Source organism: Coturnix japonica, chromosome 30 (genome assembly GCF_054131305.1).
Source record: "Coturnix japonica strain WE chromosome 30, WE-NBRP24, whole genome shotgun sequence".
NCBI classification, from domain to species: domain Eukaryota; kingdom Metazoa; phylum Chordata; class Aves; order Galliformes; family Phasianidae; genus Coturnix; species Coturnix japonica.
In genome coordinates, this window is record NC_140692.1 from 1,247,101 (window position 1) to 1,269,139 (window position 22,039).

The window sequence follows — 22,039 nt, forward strand, 5'->3', positions numbered from 1 at the left end:
AGGGGAACCCCAAACCAGCAGAGTGAGAAAGGGTCCCCTACAGATGCGAAGGCCAGGCATATCACGCCATTCTCCTGGTGGGAAGTCAGAGTGGCCAACTCTTTCCAGAAATGAGATGCCACATGGTTGAGCAGAAGTGAAAGTTCCAAGGACAGGCATTGTAGAGGTCTTACCCTAGAGTTCATGGAAGATTCTATTTCATGATTTATGGAATCTAGACGTGAACTGAACCATCTTTGTCTGGAGTATATGACTCCCTGATTGTCCAATCTGGTCTGATTCTGCAAACACAATGACAATACAAAGCACCAGCAAGTCACTGCTATCTTTGCTAATTCTATAACTGACAATAAATGAAAAGCAGATGTATCCTTCTGTTCAGGCTTAAATATGGGGAAGTCTTGAACAGAGCACAGATCTCCTTGATGTAATGCTGGACAGTTTCATCAAAACTGGTGCCACAGGGGATTTAGGATCCATTAAGGCTGAGGTTACAGCAACAACCGTGGACCTTCTAGAACCGTTCTCCTCTGACTTCTTTGTCTCCTCTCCTCCCACCCCAAGTGCATTTAGCAGAGATGAGCCTGCTGTCTATCAAGAGCTTTCAGCCATGGAGCCCCGGAAAAATCTCCTGGGGAAGCAGTGAGGAAGAGAAACTCCAATCCTCTGGTGTGCTGATCTGGGCGGGCTCCTGGGACTCATACAAGTGGGCAGTGCTGCAGAGAGACAGCTGTGCCCAGGAGCAGCTCTTGTGCACAGCACAGCCTACATCTCCCAGAAGGAGAGAAGAGAAAAAGGAGAGAGCTTCCAGGATGTGTGAGGTGTGAGGAGGCTCTGAGTTTCCTGCAGGAGCATTGCTCACAGAGCATGACACAGTAAGTCTCACTTCAGACCATGCAGCTGCTATTGATAGAGAGTTATCTCTATGTGGGACATCCCATAGAAGACATGGCCGCAGGCACTGCATGTTTCTTTACACGGGAAAAAGCCTTCTGCTCCAGATGAGAGCTTCTGTGCTGCAGCGCCAGAGCACAGCCCTGAGGGCTGCGTGTCCAGCAAGGCTGCAGGCTTTGCAGACAGGGCTGCGGGTGTGTGCCCACAGCTGTCCTGCAGAGCAGGGTCCCTGCTGTGCCCCAGGGGCTGTGTGCCGGGTATGGGACTCTGCCGCCTTCCAGGCTCAGCACTCAGCCGGCCCGGGGAGCTGCCGAGGGTGCTGCGGGGAGATGTGTGGGGGGAAGGAGCCCCCCGGCATGTCTTGTGCTGCTACAGCTGCTGCCTGGGGCAGAAGGATCACACCTCCACTGCACAACAGAAGGTTTCTGAGGGTACTTTGCAAGAGGAGAGCCAAGGTAGCAATTTTCTATTTCTTGTTTGGATGGAAGGGGAAAGGATTGGAAGCAGAAATCAAAGAGTCTGTCAAATATAAACACAGCTCTGAGACTCCTAATTCCTCTTCAGTCAATTGCTTGTTATGTGAACTGTCACATGTGAAGTGTTTTCAGCCTCTCCATTCACAAAAAGGAACCTTTCCAGGGGTGGAAACTATTTGAGATTATCAATTTTGTTGACAAGAATAATGCACTTATATTGCAAATAGGCATGTTTTCCTGAACAGAAAGTGAAGGGCACAAAGGCTGGGACTGAGGATTTTAAGAGCAGTGAGGGTAAAGATATGAGACACAAAACAGATGAAAAAGTCCAGGGAGAAGGGATAAGAAGATGAAAGGAAGGTTAAAACTCCATAGGCTTCTTCTGCTTATAGAATGGTGAACTTAATGAAGTTAAATTCAATTAGTGTTGCCAAATGAATATTATCATAGGAGAATGAAAACATTTCAAAGCATATTAGGAGGAGAGTCTCTGAGAATGGTCTGGACTTGTCATTATCTTCTGCACTCTGAACAGGACTCGGAGGCAAGGAACAAAAGCAGATGCCCAACAGCAGCTCCATCAGCGAGTTCCTCCTGCTGCCGTTGGCAGACACACGGCAGCTGCAGCTCCTGCACTTCTGGCTCTTCCTGGGCATCTACCTGGCTGCCCTCCTGGGCAACGGCCTCATCAGCACAGCCGTAGCCTGCGACCGCCGCCTGCACACCCCCATGTACTTCTTCCTCCTCAACCTGGCCCTCCTCGACCTGGGCTGCATCTCCACCACTCTCCCCAAAGCCATGGCCAATGCCCTCTGGGACACCAGGGCCATCTCCTACACAGGATGTGCTGCACAGCTCTTTTTCTTTACCTTCTTCCTCTCAGCAGAGTTGTCCCTTCTCACCATCATGTCCTATGACCGCTACGTTGCCATCTGCAAGCTGCTGCACCACGGGACCTTGATGGACAGCAGAGCTTGTGCCACCATGGCAGCAGCTGCCTGGGGCACTGGGGTTCTCAATTCCCTGCTGCACACTGCCTGCACATTTTCACTGCCTCTCTGCCAAGGCAATGTTGTGAACCAGTTTTTCTGTGAAATCCCCCAGATCCTCAAGCTCTCCTGCTCAGAATCAAGTCTCAGGGAAGTTGTGTTTCTCATTTTTAGTGTAAGTTTAGCCTTTGGTTGCTTTGTTTTCATAGTTGTGTCATATGTGCAGATCTTCATGGCTGTGCTGAGAATGCCCTCTGAGCAGGGACGGCACAAAACCTTCTCCACGTGCCTCCCTTACCTGGCTGTGGTCTCCCTCTTTCTCAGCAATGCCTTTTTTGCCTACCTGAAACCTCGCTCTGTTTCTTCCCCACCCCTGGATTTGACAGTGGCACTTCTGCTCTTTGTTTCCTCCAATACTCCATCCTATTATCCACAGCATGAGGAACAGGGAGATCAAGCACGCTCTCAGCAAACTGTTGCAATACGCACTATTCCAGCTTCCATAAAGTGCCCATCTTCCTCACACAACTCTCAGTGATGGTTCTTTATGTTCCATTATTTTTGTATTTTTGATTTTTTGTAATACTGTAATCTGCAAATAAGTTGCAGTTTATTTCACTTCCTCTTTCCTACCAAATTTCCATTTTCTTACTCCAGGAGCTCAAAGAAACATGGCACCATATTCCATGAATAGGTTAAGAGATTAATAATAAGCTTTAAAAATCGACTTTTCCTTTGCTGTTCTCTCTTCCTACCTTGTCTGGGTCTGGGGGGTTACAGCAATGGACAGCAGCAGAACGTGCCCTTTTCAATTCTGCTCCCTTTATACAGCCACAGTGCTCTCAAGACCTCTTATTTCTGCAGGCCTTGTGTGTCTCACAACAGTTCTGTTGTCTCTACAGCAGCACTTCAGGACAGAAGTAAGTAGCCAGCAATATGAACGGCTGTGTCAGGGCTGGTCTCCTTGCTGGCACTGTCATAGAGTTATCTAGATCAGTCTGTGTCCACGACAGGGGGAGCAGTAGGCCCGTGGGCCCCATGGCCCCAAACAAATGGGAAGGGAAAAAGGAATGGGGGAGATGGGAGCTGGGCTCAAGGAAACAAACAGAGCAGCAGCAACGACCTAAGGAGAAAAACTTGATTACTAACTACTATATATGGAATACCAATTGGAAAAATGACAAAACCAAGATATTCCACCCTCAATTCTACATCACTATATCATGCTTAGAAAACACATCTGAATGCAAATAAACAGTAATTAAAATGCATTACACACACAGTTCTTTATACTACCCCGGTGGCGCAGTGGTAGGAATGCCGCCTTGCAACACTGTGGCCCGGGTTCGAATCCCCCCTGTGGAGCAAGTGGTAGAAGTGCCACTGTGCTACACAGAAACTCAAATCTCGGGGGTTGGACTCGATGATCTCTAAGGTCCCTTCCTACCCGCACGAGACTATGAGACTATGAGACTATGAGACATATATATACACGGAATTACTGACTGCACTCCCCCAACATCAAATTCCCTTGTGGTACACATTGAACATCCCCATCTCTCTGCATCGCCCACCAAGCGCACCCAGGTCCCTGGGCAAAAACAGTTCCACGGACAGGTTTGCCCTTTACAGAGGCTGGAAGGACCCAAACAGCTTTTCCCAACATGTTCTTTACATGAACAACAGTGACCTTATCTCCCTCTGCAGTATACAGGGGCTGGATTGGCTAGGACCATCACAACTGACTGATCCTCTAGTACTGACCAACCAAGTGGCGTCTGCCAAATGCTTTACCCAGTGCTTCAGTGTTCCACCACCCATTGCTTACAACATAGATTTCAACAACCCATTGTATTGATCTTCTTTATCAGAAGCTGGTGCATGGTAGGGGATATGATAAATCCAAACAATGCCATGATCTTTCGCCCAAGTATTTATAAGGGAATTTTTGAAAGTCATCCCGTTATCAGACTCTTCTTTCTGGGGTGCCATGCTACCACAGGACTTGTTTCTCAAGACCCAATATGGTGTTAAATTCAACAGATTTAGTGGTCAGTGACTAATTCCAGACATGTGCTGAGTCCTCCCAGAGAGTGTTTGCTCAAGGAGGGCACTCATACAAGGATGGGATATAATAGAATCATAGAATCACCAAGGTAGGAAAAGACCTAAAAGATCATCCAGTCCAGCTGGTCACCTATCACCAATAGCTCCCACAAATCCATGGCCCTCAACACAACATCCAATCATTCCTTGAACGCCTCCAGGGTCACTGAATCCACCACCTCCAACCTAGGAAGTCCATTCCAGGTCCCAAAGTTCAGGATGTGGCATTTGGTCTTGGTGAACCTCATCCCATTGGCTTCAGCCCAGCTCTCCAGCCTGTCCAGATCCCTCAGTAGGGCCTTGCTAACTTCAGGCACATCCACACTCCCAGCCAATTTGGTGTAGTCTGCAAACCTACATAGGATGCACGCAGTGCCCCCATCCAGGTCATCAATAAAGATACTGAAGAGGACAGGCCCCAGCACAGACCCCTGGGGAACACCAGGTAGGCACACAGGTGGGCGTCCAGGCGGGTCTTGAATATCTCCAGAGAAGGAGACTCCCCAACCCCTTGGGCAGCCTATTCCAGGGCTCTGTCACCCTCACTGTAAAGATGTTCTTGCACACATTTGTGCAGAACTTCCTATGCTCCAGTTTCTGTTCCATTTCCCCTTGTCTTGGCTCCACACACTGCTGAAAAGAGCCTGGTCTCTCCACTTTGATTCCACACCTCACATATGAGCACTGACATGAGAGCAACCCCCTGCACCTTTCCCCTGCGAGCAGAGCATAGCAGAGCAGAGACACAGTCCCCATGTATCACGCAGTGTTATTCTGCTTACCAACAGAAGAGGCCAGTCTTTCTCTATGCTCCATCTGTGGCATACTCCAGAGTTCAAGGCACTGCAAAGCTATGGCACATCTATGTTCTTGCAATGATTACACCTTTGTATTCTCTGGGCTCTCATTTCAATTGCATCTAATTAAGTCTAGGGTCATACCAGTTGACGGGAATCTGGCAAATGTTGTCTCATTATAAGGAAGAGCAAGAAGGATGACAGGGGCAATTATGGACCTGTCAGTCTCACTCCAGCACCTGATAAAATTAAGGAGAAGTTGATGGTGGGAGTTATGGAAAAACAGCTGAAAGACAATTCTGTCATTGGTTGCAGCCAACGCAAGTTCCCGAGGGGAAGGTCCTGTTTAACTTCAGGTCCCTTTATGACACAGTTGTCCATTTAGTTGTACCAGGGAAGCCAGATGATGTTATTCTTGAGGATTACAGTAGAGCCTTTGATACTGTTTCTCACAACAACCTTCTGGGCAGAATGTCCTGCATACGGCTAGACAGAAACAAAATGTGGTGGGTGAGCAGTTGGCCAATAGGTCAGGCTCAAAGGATTATAGTCAATGGGTTCCATCAGCCTGGTAGACGGTCACTATCAGGGTTCCCCAGGGCTCCATTGTAGGGCCACTTCTCTTCCATGTTTATGCAGATGACTTGCATGCAGGACTAGAAGATGTTCTCAGCAAGTTTGCTGGTGAGACCAGATGAGGAGGTGCAGTTGCCTCCACTGAGGGTGGAGAGGACTTGCAGTGAGATGTTGACAAGTCAGAGAAATGGGTACCAGTTGGTACTAAGCAACAAGTGCATAAAGCATAACTAGAACAAGTGCCTGATTGTACACCTGGGTATGGGCAACACTGGACATAAACACTGACTGGATATGGGACACTGCAGAGTGGTCTGAATGAGAAGGATTGGGGGTCCTGCTCAACATCAATTTGGAAGTGAGTCAGCAGTGTGCCCAGTCAGCCAGGATAGCCAATGGTCCCCTGGAGTGCATAAAGCAATTTCTTGCAAGCTGGGTAAGGGAAAGGATTGTCCCTCTCTGCTCTGCTCTGGGCTGCTGCAGTTTCACATGGAGCACTGGGTGCACTTCTGGGCAAAGCGGAACATAGAAAACATCAAACTATGGGAGGGTTTGCACAGGAGGGCACTGGAACTGAGAGATCTGAAGTTCAGAGTTTCATTGGAACTGATTGCTTCTTCAGACTGTGCCCTTCTCACATCCGACATCCTGCGATGAGACACAGGGCACATGTGGGATACGAACTTCACAGTATCCGTGCTCCGCATGTAGAGCCTGGGATCTTCTGTCCCCATGTCTTTCATTTAACTTCATACAGACCTCCATCCCACTGCCCCAGGAAGGGCCCTGAGCCAACATGAGAGACAGGATCTCCCTCCCAAGGGTCTGGGAAGCAGGGCTTGTCCTGTTTGCTTCTTAAGATAAAGAAGGATTTTCATAGCATCAGAGCCACCATGCCAGTGCCTTTGCCTCACTGGAGTCATGGCTTCCAATTATCTGCCCTATCTAGCGACTAAGGAAGGTTGCTTGCTAATGGCCCTCAGTGGGCCCATTAATACTCCAAGAAACTTCACTGTTGCTTCTGACTTTGTCTTGCTGAGTTCTTTGTGCAAACTTCTCTCTGCACTGGAAGTTGATGGATGCAGCACCAAATGCTCCCTGGGGCCCATTAAAACTTAAAGAGCCTCCTGTGCCTTGTGCCTTCCTGTTCTCCAGGTTTTCAGAACTTGTTCAGCAAATTGGAGACAGCTTAAAGAGCAAGAATCCAAAATGCAGTTATTGTCTATTTATTTATTGTTTGTTTTATACAGGAAGTAAAAGAAGCACTTTGCAACTGATGTCAATCCAGGATGTCCCCAATGAGTTCTATTCCGTTTCTGTGTAGACAAAGTTCCTCCTCAACCAATCTACCCCACTTCTACTCACATTGGCCTCATGGGACTTGCATCACTTTTTCTCACATCACTCTTCTCCTCTGCAGTCACCCGCTCAGTATTAAACCTGCTTTGTACCAACTCCCACTGGCTTTCCACAGAGAACCAGCTGCACATGGAAGAAGAAAGAGTTCTCTTTATTTACGTCCAACAAACAGAAGGAAAGGTGATGCAATTGAATGAACAGTCAAACACAGTGATCAACTGCATGCCATGTCCAAGCTGCTTCTATTGAGGTTTATCTTTCATAGGGAATATCTGCACAAGAAATGAGTTAGACACAGATAGGATGGGATAGATAGAATCACGGTGAAGGAGTTGAAAGCAGACTTTTGAGGAATGGAGCAAATTCCAGTAATCACCCTGGATAGATCAGCCAGGGAGTTGGGAGGTATCAACTTAGAATTGAACAGGACTCGTGAGTATTTCAGAAATTGAGACGGGCTAACACATTCTTCCTGATTTCTATTTATCTTCAACTTTTTTTCACATTTACTGACATTAATGAACATCTTTCAGAATTCATGCTTTTTTTAAAAGCATGAAAAATAAAAAAAAAAAGAGAAGAGAAAGAGAAAGAGAAAGAGAAAAAGGGAAAAAAAAGAAAGTGAAAAAGGAAAAGGAAAAGGAAATGACATAGAAAAAAAAAAGAAAGAGAAAAAGAAAAGATAGGAAGGGCTAGATAGAATCACAGTGAAGGAGTTGACAACACAGTCCATCAGACTTTGGCGAGATGGAGCAAATTTGAGTCATCCCCCTAAAAATCTGAAATCAGACAGATAACTGGGAGGTATCTGACTGAACAAAGAGCAAGGGATGGGGAAATCTGGCAGGCTGTGGCAGGAGAATGTGTGTAAGTGGCCTGCTGAAAACATGCCCTTAACCACGGCCATTTATTTAGGAGAGCTGGAGACACCTGGAGGATGAGGGACATCAAATAGGCTGCAGGGAAGAGCAATGGCCACGCCAGGATTTCGTAACAGGGCATTGGCACTGGCATCACTGTCTGTGTCCCTGAACCTGAAGGCATTTGTGTCCAGCAAACACAGTTGTGGAAAACATCGTAGTTTCAGAAAAAGAACTAAAAAAACAAAAAAAAAAGTCATCATATCACCTCAAAGATTCATATTTACAACTTAAAATGGAACAAGACTAATGAGAATTTCCCATGTTGAGAAGGGTTAACACATATTCATTGATTTTGATATCTGTTTTCAATTTTTTGTCTCAGTTTGACTGACATTTATGAACATCTTTTAAGCTTACGGCCTAAATACAAATAAATAGATAGATAGATAGATAGATAGATAGATAGATAGATAGATAGATAGATAGATAGATAAAAAGAGATCCATTTGCGTCTTGCACTTGGCCTGATGCCTCATTGACCTTCACAGTTCCCACCAGACTGTCATTGCCGGAGAGTATGAGATCCAGCAGAGAACAGGGACTTCCCACATGGTTTACAAGCACTGGCACACATCAGGAGCAGCCCAGGCACCTTGGGCATTACTCAGTGTCTGTGTGTAAGCAGCTACGTCCCTGCTGAATGGCCGAGGATTCAGAGCAGGAGCTCACATGCAGGCAACTCCTTGTGCGCTTCTGAACTGAACCAGAGGAATCCCAGATCCTGTGGGTGTGTACGGAGCTGAATCCCATTTCAGCTCCAGGATTTCTGTCAAGGGATGAAACTCCTGCACTGCCTCAGCTGTATCACTGCCCTGCACAGGGAAAGTCCAAACCTCCCCGTCTTTGTCTAAGTGCTCTTTGTGCTTCATCAAACGAACTCTGATAGTACTCGCTATATGTCTCCAATCAGTCACTGACCACTGGACATGTGGTGGTTAATTGAGCGGATTTCAAAGCACAGTTATGACGCTGTTGTCTTTCAGGAGCTGTTGGCCATGAGGACCCAGGGACATGTCAGGGGAGATGAGTGGGAAGGATAAAAATGACATCATCTGCTGCTTGCTTGTCCAGGCTCCTGGGACACAGGGAGCTCATAAAACTGAGCAGTGCTGCAGAGAGACAGCTGTGCCCAGGAGCAGATCTCGTGCACAGCACAGCCTGCAGGTGACAGAAGGAGAGGAGAGAAACTGGAGAGAGCTTACAGGATGTGTGTGGTGTGAGAGGGCTTCGGGCTCACTGCAGGAGGTTTGCTCACAGACCATGACAGGGTAAGTCTCAATGAAGACCATGCAGCTGCTTTTCATAGAGGGTTAACTTAATCTTGGTCATTCCATAGCACATCCATCTGCAGGTACTGCATGTTTTTTACTGTGGAAAAAGCCTTTCGCTCCAGCTTAGGGTTACCATGCTGCAGTGTCAGAGCACAGCCCTGAGGGCTGCGTGTCCCAGCACGGCTGCAGGCTGTGCAGCCGGGGCTGCAGGCAGGTGCCCAGGGCTGTCCTGCAGAGCAGGGTCCCTGCTGTGCCCCAGGGGCTGTGTGCCGGGTATGGGTCTCTGCCGCCTGCCAGGCTCAGCACTCAGCCTGCCCGGGGAGCTGCCCAGGGCGCTGCGGGGAGACGTGTGGGGGGAAGGAGCCCCCAGCAGGGCTTGTGCTGCCACAGCTGCTGCCTGGGGCAGGGAGACTGCATCTCCACTGCACAACAGTATGTTTGTGATGGCCCTTGGCAAGAGGAGAGCGAAGGCAGGAGGTTTCCATTTCCTGTTCTGAGGCAAAAAGGATTGGAGTCAGAAATCTAAAAGGGGCTGTCAGATATCTGAGAATTTTTCGTCAATCAATTGCTTGTTTTGTGAACAGTCACACATGATGTGCTCTCAGTCTACCCCTTCCCTAAGGATGGAACCAATTGTAATTATCTTCATTTTCTGCAGGCATGAATAATTCACTTATCATAAAAACAGGTAGCATTATCTAACTGAAACTGAATGCCACTGAAGCTGGGGTAGGGGGCTCTAAGAGCACTTGGGGAGTGGGGAGAAGGGATAAGATAATAAGAGTAAGGTTAGAGCTCCATCTGCTGCTTCTGCTTAAGGAATGCTGAACTACATTAAAATAAATGCAAGTAATGGTGCTAAATGTACACTGCTGTAGGAGAATTAATACATTTCATATTATAGCAGGAGGAGTGTCTCTGAGAATGGTTTGGACTTGTCATTATCTTCTGCACTCTGAGCAGGACTCCAAGCCCAGGAACAAAAGCAGATGCCCAACAGCAGCTCCATCAGCGAGTTCCTCCTGCTGCCGTTGGCAGACACGCGGCAGCTGCAGCTCCTGCACTTCTGGCTCTTCCTGGGCATCTACCTGGCTGCCCTCCTGGGCAACGGCCTCATCAGCACAGCCGTAGCCTGCGACCGCCGCCTGCACACCCCCATGTACTTCTTCCTCCTCAACCTGGCCCTCCTCGACCTGGGCTGCATCTCCACCACTCTCCCCAAAGCCATGGCCAACGCCCTCTGGGACACCAGGGCCATCTCCTACACAGGATGTGCTGCACAGCTCTTTTTCTTTCTCTTCTTCATGTCAGCAGAGTATTCCCTTCTCACCATCATGTCCTATGACCGCTACATTGCCATCTGCAAGCCCCTGCACTACGGGACCATAATGGACATCAGAGCTTGTGCCACCATGGCAGCAGCTGCCTGGGGCACTGGGGTTCTCTATTCCCTACTGCACACTGCCAGTACGTTTTCACTGCCTCTCTGCCAAGGCAATGTTGTCAACCAGTTTTTCTGTGAAATCCCCCAGATCCTCAAGCTTTCCTGCTCAGACTCCTACCTTAGGGAAGTTGTGTTTCTCATTTTTAGTGCCAATTTATTCTTTGGTTGCTTTGTTTTCATAATGTTGTCCTATGTGCAGATCTTCATGGCTGTGCTGAGGATGCCCTCTGAGCAGGGACGGCACAAAGCCTTCTCCACGTGCCTCCCTCACCTGGCCGTGGTCTCCCTGTTTGTCAGCACTGGCTTTTTTGCCTACCTGAAGCCCCCGTCCACTTCCTCCCCACTCCTGGATCTCACAATGGCACTTCTGTATGCAGTGGTTCCTCCAACCCTGAACCCTATTATCTACAGCACGAGGAACAGGGAGATCAAGCACGCTCTCAGGAAGTTGCTGCAGTACACACTATTCCAGCTTCCATAAAATGCAGAACTTCCTCATACGATTCCCAGTGATGGTTCTTTATGTTTTATGCATCTTTGATTGTTTGCTTATGTGAGATATAGCAATGTGGAAAAAAAAAATAAAAATGTTATTGAACTTATAAATAAAAATTTATTTCACTTCTTTCCTACTTAATTTGCATTATTTCACTCCAAGAGCTCATGTAAACATATAACCAGATTCCCCGAATACGTTAAAATATACCTAAAAAGCTTTCAAAATTGATGTTTACTTAGCTTTTCTTTCTTCCTACTTTGTCTGGATTTGGGGAGGTACAGCCACAGACAGCAGCTCAATGTGCTCTTTTCATTTCTGATCTCTTTACACCGCCACAGTGCTCTCAAGTCCTCTCATTTGTGCAGTCCTGAAGGTCTTGTGTGTCTCATGACAGTCCTGTTGCCTCTACAGCAGCAATCCAGGGCTGCAGTCAGTAGCCGGCAATACGAACGGCTGTGTCAGGGCTGGTCTCCTTGCTGGCACTGCCATAACAAGAGGGCACCTTTAGAGCAGGCCCAGAGAACTGGAGGCCTCTTTCAAAGCTGGTGTAAGGAATATACCTCAGGAGCTGCTCCCTGAGAAGACCTCGGGATCTTCTGGTGCTCTTCAGTATGTGACCGGATCAGATTGAATAGTCCCAAGGAGATCAGTAAGAGACTCAGGGCAGTGCTGTGGTTAAAGTTTTATGGGTTGAGATAAAGAGAAAAGAGGAAAAAAAAAAAAAAGAAAAAAAAAAAAGAGAGAGAGAGAAGAAAAAGAAGAAAAAGAAGATGAAAAAAAAGAAAAAGAAAAGGATAATAGTTTTGACAAATGTATTTATACATATATAATATATTTAGTATATTTTCACACATATACAATATATGCATTTGCAAACATATATGAACTAATTCTTATGTTTTTCTGTTTGCAAGTTCAGAACTAGTTGCCGGGGTTTTAACAGCCATAGTATTCACTGTAGGAACTGAAGTGACTGTTGGGCTGTTGCAGGAGTTGGAGCAACTGCAGAGCTCATTGCCAGAGCTGGAATCACCGCAGGACCTGAGATTGAAGTTTTAGCAGCCACTGGGCTCATTGGAGGGGTTGGAGGGACCACAGGGCTGTACCTCCTGCCAATTTTATCATGATATAATCCAGAGTCAAACAGCATACCAAAATAAATACCCTAATCCAGCCCCCAGAGCTGGCAAACAGTACAGCAAGGAAAACAAGCAGCAAGCAAGGAGCTGTGCAATGCAGCTTCATGAGAAGACTCAACAAGCTCCACAAATAGGGAAACAATCAGCATCATGGCCTGCAGTTCTCCAGCTCCCACAAAGACCTGTGTTAACTCACTCAGGACAGATGTGCTGTTATCTCAATCGTTGGAGTCTCACATCGGGCACCAAAATGATGGTGGTTGTTGAATCCAGCATGTGGCTCAGCAGCTGTCATGGTTTTGTGTTACCTCGATCTGGTAACCTGGAAAGTCAAGTCCCTTTGTGAATGTGTATCGACGGCCCCAACCAAGTCACAGCTGTTTGTTACACCATTATGGTGAGCGGTAAAATGGCGTTTATTGGAATGTGAGGGTCCCTTATATAGGTATCCAGTTTCATCCTTATCTTTTTTACATATGCATGACCCAGCAGGGGAGGGCCTATCACGTTACATCCCGAGGGTCCGATTTCGCCTAATACAACATCTCCCTCTCCCCATGCTTAACAAAACCATGCCCCGTTACAACGCAAGCTCCAATCCTAATCCTAGTATATAAAAGAGTTAGTACTTATATAAATTTTTGTGGTGAGTTATTTAAAAAGTGACGTAAACATGCAGAGGTATGTGGTGCAGTGTGTAATAATGTTAGTGTTTCTTTAGTTAGTATTTTCAAGGCATCTTGGGCTATATTATACAGTTCATCCTTCTGCTCAAAGCTTCTCATATATCTGCTGGAACTCCATTTTCTCATTCAAAGTCCTTGTACCTGTGCCTCTTGAGCCAGCAGCAGGAAATCTATTGCAGCTCTTTTCTGTAAAACAGCATGCCTGAAAGAAAAGTACTCAGCTTTCGATTAGTTTTCCGTTTCTCCCAGACCGCCCTTTTGGGTGATCACTGCATCAGATTTTACTTTTCTCGATGGGACCCATAAAATTTTTCCCGATTCTCTGTCCTTTACTGTGGCATAACCTCTTCGTTCAAAATGATTGATTGCATAATGTGCTGTGCCAATACTTCTGCCTGCTGGGCTACCAGGATCCTACCTCTGTGACCCTCCCCCTCCCCAAGGACACGTATCTTGTCCTTCAGGAGACGGTTGGCCCTTTCCACAATTGCTTGTCCCTGGGAATTCCCAAGGAAGCCTGTTGAATGAGATATTCCCCAATGCTCCTTAAGTAGATCTTGAGATGAAGCACGAGCCATTGTCTGTCTTGATGTGTCGCAGCACACCAAGGACCATGATGGCAGTGGCCCAGTGTCGCTGAGCTGCAGGGGACTTAAATGTTAACATAATCATCATCACTCAATCAAAACTTGACTAATACACTAAACAGAAGATTACATGTAACGTCATAATCTTTTGAGTTGACATATACACACTCATTCAAGCATTCATTTTAGACAATTCTATAAATGGAAATTTCTAAGCTAATGTATTATTACTTATCGATAACTATGAGGTGGCAAACCACCAAAAGGAGAGAGAAGAGGAACACAGTAGTGATGGATGCGATAGGCAGTGCCTGCAGGGCGTCCCCTGCTTCAAAGTACACTTTGCCTTTCTCACCCATCACAGACTCTCTCCTGTGCAGGGCTTTTTTCACATGTGCTCCATATATGCATGGCCAGTGCATGATACAGAGCCCAGATGAAACACCTGTTCATAAAACATAACAAACCACTATATTAGATCTCTCTACAATACAAACTACTCACAGAAAGTTATTTACAGCTATAGTTACTTATTTCTATTGTTACTTGCTTCACCCTTAGCTCCCTTCTTTTTTCTTTTAATTGGTAAGCTTTTTCTTGTTGACCTACTCCTACTATAGTTACAAAAATCATCTATGGGTAGTATAGTAATTCTTGATGCAGTACAGAGTGAGATGCACCTGTATCTGCCAGAAAACAAATATCTTCGCACTGCTGTGAGCACATTGCATTCAGCCCACTACGGGCAAAACTCATCCTGGGATCTTCAGGACCTGCTCTAGTACAGCTGCCACCGTTCCATCCAACTCCACCACCACAATTCCCCCTCCATACAATTTCAAGCTCCATCAACAAATTTGTCCAAGTCCCTACCCTAGTCCCCTAAATGTGTATATTACTGGGAGAAAATGAAGGCATTCTTGCTCCGACTAGCAAGAGATACTTCTAATGTCTTGCTTTTGTCCCTATTCAGAAGTAACGATTTGTTTACTTTCACAAGCTGCGGAGCCGAGGGGCGGGGGAGGGTAAGCAGTGAGGGGGGGCAGCGCGGGGGTTTGCATTCTCTTGCTGGCACTTAAACTTCTCTGGCTAGAGCAGATCACATTCAGTATTTTAACTCACTGTTCTTTTGTAACCTTTTTCCCGTTTTTTTGTTTTTCACAATTCCACTACTCGAACCCTCAATTACACTTCCATGTAACATTAATAATTCCACTTCCATATAGCATTCATGTTTACACATCCCTATAACATTAACAGTTCCATACACCATTTGCATTTATACTTTCATATACCATAAACATTTAACAATCACAACGACAGTGACAATAATCAATACAGTTTATCCTAAGCATTCTTCCTCTCCTCCAAGTTGTCAGCAGGAGTTTAACCGACTCCAACTCGGGCTGCCACGGCTCGCTCGTCAGCTGGACTTGTTTCTGCTTCAGAGGCTCCACTCGAGCCCGGGGCCCCCTGACCGGGCCCCCAATTAACGATAAAAAGGAATGCCTCCCTTATCTTTGACCAATCCGAGACTTGGTCGCTCTTGTTCTCCCTTCTCCCTCCCCCCAGGTAGAGCTGGACCAGCAGCCCACCCTCTTGGGGAAGGGTTATGATGACTAGGAACGCCTCCGCCTCCGCCCCCGCTGATGAGGATTGGCTTCTATCTTGGTTAGTCTTATCCACCCCGCCCCACGGGGCGGAACCACACCCACAACCCATCCCATCTCGAGGAAAGGACCCATCCTCCCGCCCCTGCTCACTCCCTTTCCCCACCCCCAAGGATGGGCGAAGGAGTGCAGAAGATACCGGTTGCTTTGGATACCGTGATGGGGCCTCCGAGGAAGGCTTCTGCTGGTCAAGAGATAAGGATGTGGAATGTGTGGAATGCTGTTGGACGGGGCCATCTGCTCGTTGTTCAGCCGGAGTGATGGGTGCGGTCGGGATGGCTCGCGCCACCTTGTCTTTGTCTTTCAAATCCTCACATCTGCAAGAGAAAAAGCTTCCCGACCCACATTCCGCCGTCCCAACCTGAGTTTCAGTCTTCCCCTCTTTCCGAGCCGCTTTCAATGCCCGTAGCACCAATGCCCACGTTTTGAGCTCAGAAGCTTTTTGCTCATTCATTGCGCGCTCAAAGAGCGAAAAAGTTAAAGAGTCCTGCTTATTGTGATCCAAAATCTCCCGAGGAGAGGAAAGCTCCCTCTCCTTTTCAAGACAATTAATGACGACTGCAATGTCCTTCTTAGAAGGCGTATCTTTCCTACCATAGTAGGTTTTACAAAGTTGCAATACTACTCTAATGACGGAATACATTTACCCAGAGACCTGAAGTCTTCCTGGTCTTCTACGAACTATCAGCCGTAGGATAGGCGCAGCGCTGCATTCCCCTTTGCACCCCACCGAGAGTGCTTCCACGGGCTCGAACCGTGGATACCGCGTCCGTCAGCGCGGTTTTAGCCGTCGCACACTAACCTCCAGGACTTTGCCTCACCTGGAGCACCATTTGTTACCTCGATCTGGTAACCTGGAAAGTCAAGTCCCTTTGTGAATGTGTATCGACGGCCCCGACCAAGTCACAGCTGTTTGTTACACCATTATGGTGAGCGGTAAAATGGCGTTTATTGGAATGTGAGGGTCCCTTATATAGGTATCCAGTTTCATCCTTATCTTTTTTACATATGCATGACCCAGCAGGGGAGGGCCTATCACGTTACATCCCGAGGGTCCGATTTCGCCTAATACAACAGTTTTGTAATTTTGTAATTTTGCTATCAGTATTCCACATCATAACATCATGTTAAGTATGGATACTTCTGTTGAATGTGCAGTCCACAGAAGAAGACTACATATCCCAGAGAACAACAGGAGTAACAATAAGTCACGGGACCAGGACTCTATATAATCTCGTTCCCAGGCTGGAGTGCCCTCCTTCTTCTCTCGAACTTCTCGGAGAGTGGGAAGCGTTCCAGCCGTGTCGCCTAGAGTTCACCGTAGGCCTCTCGGTTTTTGGAGACTCTCTCTCTCTCTGTTTCGTTCGATTTTGTTAGCCTTAATTATATTATATTGTGTTATCTTGCATTTCGATATCATATTTAGTAAAATAAGTTTTTCCTCCTTAGATTGTCGCTGTTTTATCCCACTCCCCTTTTCCCCCTCCTTTCCAGGCCCCGGGGGGGGCCGTGGGGTGGCTTCCCCTGTCACGGGCATAGGTAAATCTAAGTAACCCGTGACAGCTTTTTTGGTGGAGAATGCGGGCATAGAGCTTTTTAGCTTTTAGAACAACTCTCTCTTTGCTCTTAAAGAGCTTCGTTACGGGAGTGTTGGGAGTGTTATCTTTCCGTAGCTGCTCACGGAGAACGTGACCTTGAAATACCAGACAAATTGTCAACATTAAGGGCTGCTGTACATTCTCAGCATTGCTATCTAACTTTTGTGTAGAAAACAAAGGGATTTCTTTCTCCCTTAGAGCAAAGCTAGCTAGCTCTGACTTTTACAGAGCCTGCCAGCTATGAATCCACTCTTCATCCCAGTTGCTCTGTTTAAGGGATTGAAAGCAATTATGATCTTCTTAAAGTATTGGTCAACTATTAACACCATAATTTGGTGTTGTGGAATTGTGCAGATATATAGCCTAATAAGGTGGATACTGATGGAGACACCTGCCTGGTACTTTTACGAGATGTGGTATGGTCAGAATTTTGGCATCTACACCTCAGAGGGAATTGTGAATCTTACAAACACTTGCATCCCAGATGGAACAGGCAATTTTACAAATACTTGCATCCCAGATGGAACAGGCAATTTTACAAACACCACCATGTTTAATTCATTGTACAGGCTAAAAAAACCCTTTTTATTTAGGTTGTACTCTCAGATTTCCACACGCTTTTCAATAACTGAGATAGGGTTCATACTTGCATTCATGTTATCACTATCAATGCATGCATATATGTTCCTATGCATTCGTTCTATGCGGAAGTCTCCTCCAGAACCAGAGAATGATGACTGGCAGGGAATATGGAAAGGTTTAGGAAAAGTCTTAGAAGCATGGGGACCCGCAGTGTCATGGGATTTCACTCTTGAACACCTAAGGGACCCTAAGAAATTAAGTGAGTATTTGGGTCAGAGATCTAAGGAGGTAAACCTTATGTGGGGTTTGGCTTATGCATACCGTGCTTTGTATCATACTATTCTGGAGAGAGAGAGTTTCCGATCTGAGATTCAAGCCCAAGTTAATTCTGATCAGTCACAGGAGGCATCAGTAGCAATATCAGTTGCCCCTGTGGAAGGCAAGAAATGGAAACGGGTGTCCATGCGTCTAGAACGAAAAGAAGGAGAAGCACAGGGGGGGGCAGCAGAAGACCCAGGTGCCGGGCATGGAGCAGTACCGAAAAAAGCAAAGGCAAAAACCAAGAGGCATGAAGAAGAGACTGATGATGAGGAGGAAATCACCTATTGTCGACCTCTGAAGCTGACTGAAATCCAAGGCTCAAGAAAGGAGTTCACACGGCGTCAAGATGAAGGTATCCTTGCTTGGTTGCTTCGCTGCTGGGACAACGGGGCCAACAGCTTGTCTCTAGATGGTAATGAAGCTCGCCAACTAGGAAGCATTGCCCAAGATGCAGGTATCGACAGAGGGATTAGCAGATGTTCGGATGGAGCTGCCACTCTCTGGTTGCGGCTGTTAGAAGCCGTGAGAGAAAGGTACCCCTATAAGGATGCTTTGAAGCCTAAATTTGATAGTTGGAATACCGTCCAAAAAGGTATTCAGCGCCTGAGGGAATTGGCCATGGCGAAAATGTTGTACAGCCCTGATCCAAGCGAACTTGACCCTGAGAGAGTGAGGGCCGATCCTGACATGTGGCAGAAAATCACAAGTACAGCACCAGAGAGAATTGCACAGTCATTGGTATCAGGATCTAAAGGATTCGTGGACAGATGGCCCCGAGTTGTTGAGCTGATTATAATGCTTCAAACCATCGATCAGCAGCTCCCCCAACTGCATGCCGCAGTTTCTGCCATCTCACGGCTAGAAAACCGAGTAGATGAAATGTGCAAGAAATTGTTTCCATCAACTAATTGTAATGATCCTGTAATAGTATCAGAAACAACTGATGAAGGCCAATCCTCGTACGGGCCACCAGGTCTAATGAAGGATCTGATCAAACTAGTCCAGTCCTACTCCCCACCTGCATCATCAAAAGTCTCAGCTGTTAAACGCACACGCTTCCCAGCTCGAGCAAAGAACAACAGTACAATTGCACCGCGTGTTTCCATGTGGCGCTACCTATGTGACCGTGGAGAAGACATGAGGAAGTGGCATGATCAGCCTACTTCTGCACTACGAGCACGGGTGAAAGAACTGCTAGACATACCAACCACCAGTGGAGTTGTTCCAGTCATCACAGGTAACCAATAGAGGGGCCCTGCCCTCAGTCAGGGGAGGGAAAGGGATAATAGAGTTTATTGGACTGTGTGGATTCGATGGCCTGGCACATCAGAACCACAGGAATATAAGGCGCTGGTGGATACCGGTGCACAGTGCACCCTAATGCCCTCCAGTCATGAAGGGACAGAATCAATCCATATTTCTGGAGTGACTGGGGGCTCTCAAGAATTGACTGTGCTGGAGGCTGAAATAAGCCTCACTGGCAAAGACTGGCAAAAACATCCTATTGTGACTGGCCCAGGGGCTCCATGTATACTGGGTATTGATTACCTCAGAAGGGGGCATTTCAAGGATCCTAAGGGGTATCGATGGGCCTTTGGGATAGCTGCTGTAGACATGGACAACATTAAGCAGCTGTCTGTTTTGCCTGGCCTGTCAGAGGACCCGTCTGTTGTGGGGCTGCTACGAGTAAAAGAGCAGCAGGTACCGATTGCTACAAAGACAGTGCACAGACGGCAGTATCGCACCAACAGGGATTCCTTGCTCCCCATTCATCATTCCCCATAAATCTAAGTAACCCGTGACAGCAGCACACAGTGCTTTGTGCACTGCCCCATTCCCAGTGGGATGGGGAAGAGAATTGGGGAAAAAAAGTACAACTTGTGGGTTGTAACAAAGCAATCTGAAAAAAGAGATAAAAGCAGAGGTGTAATAGTTATCACTATATATCCATTTATATGGAGTAGTATGTAACAACTGATGCACAAGCGCTTGCTCAGCATCACCAGACTGATGCTCAGTTGGGCACTGGGGAGAGAAGAGAGTGAGATAAACTGCCACCCCTTTCAATACAATTTCTGCTTGCTGTCAGGTGCTACAAAACGTCCCTTTGACCACTTCCAGTCAGCTGTGCATAGTCTGTTCCCTCCCAGCTCCTTGAGCCCTCCACTGACCATGGCCTTGGCTCTGTACAATGCTGCTTAGCAGCAGCTGTAAACATCAGAGTGTTATCACATTGTTTTTCTCTTAGAAACAAAAAACTGCACCATAGCAGACAGTCTGAAGAAAACAATTCCATCCCAGCTGTAACTCAGATACCTGCTTGTTCCCCTCCTCCTCTTGTCCTTCCTGATCAGGAAGCAAGGAACAGAATCTGCTGCTCTTTTCTCAGAGCCCTTTCTATCAGTTCTCAGCTGGCTCCTCTGCCATCCCCAGGCAGAGCTCAGTGCACTCTCACAGATGGCAGCAGCCTTTCTTCATCTTCATTGTCTAATCGTAATGAAGAGTCAGTACATACTTTGCTACAGTTCAGAAGTGAGAACCATTCCACCATGTCTCTGTGAGACAAACAAGACCCTAGGCCCGCAAAGGCACAGAGATTTGGAGTTCGCTGAGTGAATGTTTGTGGTTGTCTCATTAGCGTAAAGACTCTTCAGAAAGCATCCCCTAACAGAAGCATGTTTTGATTTAGCCTGGCTGGGCCTTGCATCTACACTGTGGTACTGGTGTTCGGGGCCTTGCTCAGAAGCAGAAGCCTGCATGAAAGGAAATGCTCTGTGGTTTTCTCTTGAGTTGTCCCGTTTATTTCTCATGCTACCTGCACTGGTCTACAGGCAATTTTGGGCAGCAGCAGGTTGGGGTTACCCCCAGAGGGTACACAGTAAGATTTAGGATGGGGTATTGGCAACAAGACCTTCTCTGAGGAATCCTCCCACAGTCCTATGGAACAACTCAGAGGCTTTCCCTGCAATCTCCAACAGCAACAACATCCCTCAGCCCTTCTCTGTCAGATCCAGTTCCCCTCCCTTCGCCCTTTGGACCTGGTTTAAAGCCCTTTAATCAATCAGTGCAGGAGCATTTCAGATGGGGTCATAGAGGAGGCAGACTGCCATTCTTGGGGTGGCCATTTTCCCAGGAGGGCATGGTGGGAGGGCTTGTCCCGTCCAGTTCAACCAGCGCTTGTATCCACCCAGCAGAAGGCTGTGCCCTCTGTGTCCCACTTGAACTCTGCATGGAGCTTACAGTTGACAGTGACATGGCTGAGAAGCTCTGGGCATAGACTAACGGACAAGGAAGTAAAGTGGGAGTTGACTATAAGCCACCCAGCCAGGAGGATGATACCAGTTAATTATTCTTTTAGGAATAAAAGCATATGTCTGGAACAGCATTACTTGCCCTAGGCACTGAAGTCCAGCCGTGCTGGTCACTTGTTAAGAGGCATCTCGTCAGGTTTATAGGAACTTCAAGTAAGACTTGAGCTAGAAAAAACAATTAGAAGTACAAAAAAAAATAAATAAATAAAAAGGTAGAAAAGGAAGAAGGGGAATTAAAGGGGGTGATGAGATCACCAGTGCTGAATCCAGCACCAAGCCTGCTGATAGGGATGTTCCACATAGCATAGAGTGGAAACAGCTGCACCTAGAAGCAGGGCCAGCAGCAGAGGCAAGGCAAATCCAACCTCCCCACCATCAACTAGTTATAATATCAAAGGAAGCAGATCAGATACCATCAGCCCCTATTTGGAACTGGAGTTGCCTTAATTCCTGGACACTGGGCTATATCCAAATCAAAGGAAGTCACACCAGGCCTTGTCCTGAAACCTGACCATTTCAGGGCTGTTGTTCAGGACTCTTCCAGGAGTGGCTGATACATCAGTCTAATAAAGGGAAGGGACACCCAGCTGCTCCATGTGACTTAATTGTCTCTCAGGGCATTGTTCCAGCTCACATGAACAGACACTCACATCTCATCCCATACACCAACCTATGGTTCAAACATTCTGTGGTTTCCTTCAATAATGGTGATCTGCATGTAGCAGTTAGCAGATGAAAAGAAAGAGAGATGAGAAGGTCTACCATTAGAAACAAAAACCCACACCATATCCCAAGACTGATATTCACAAGC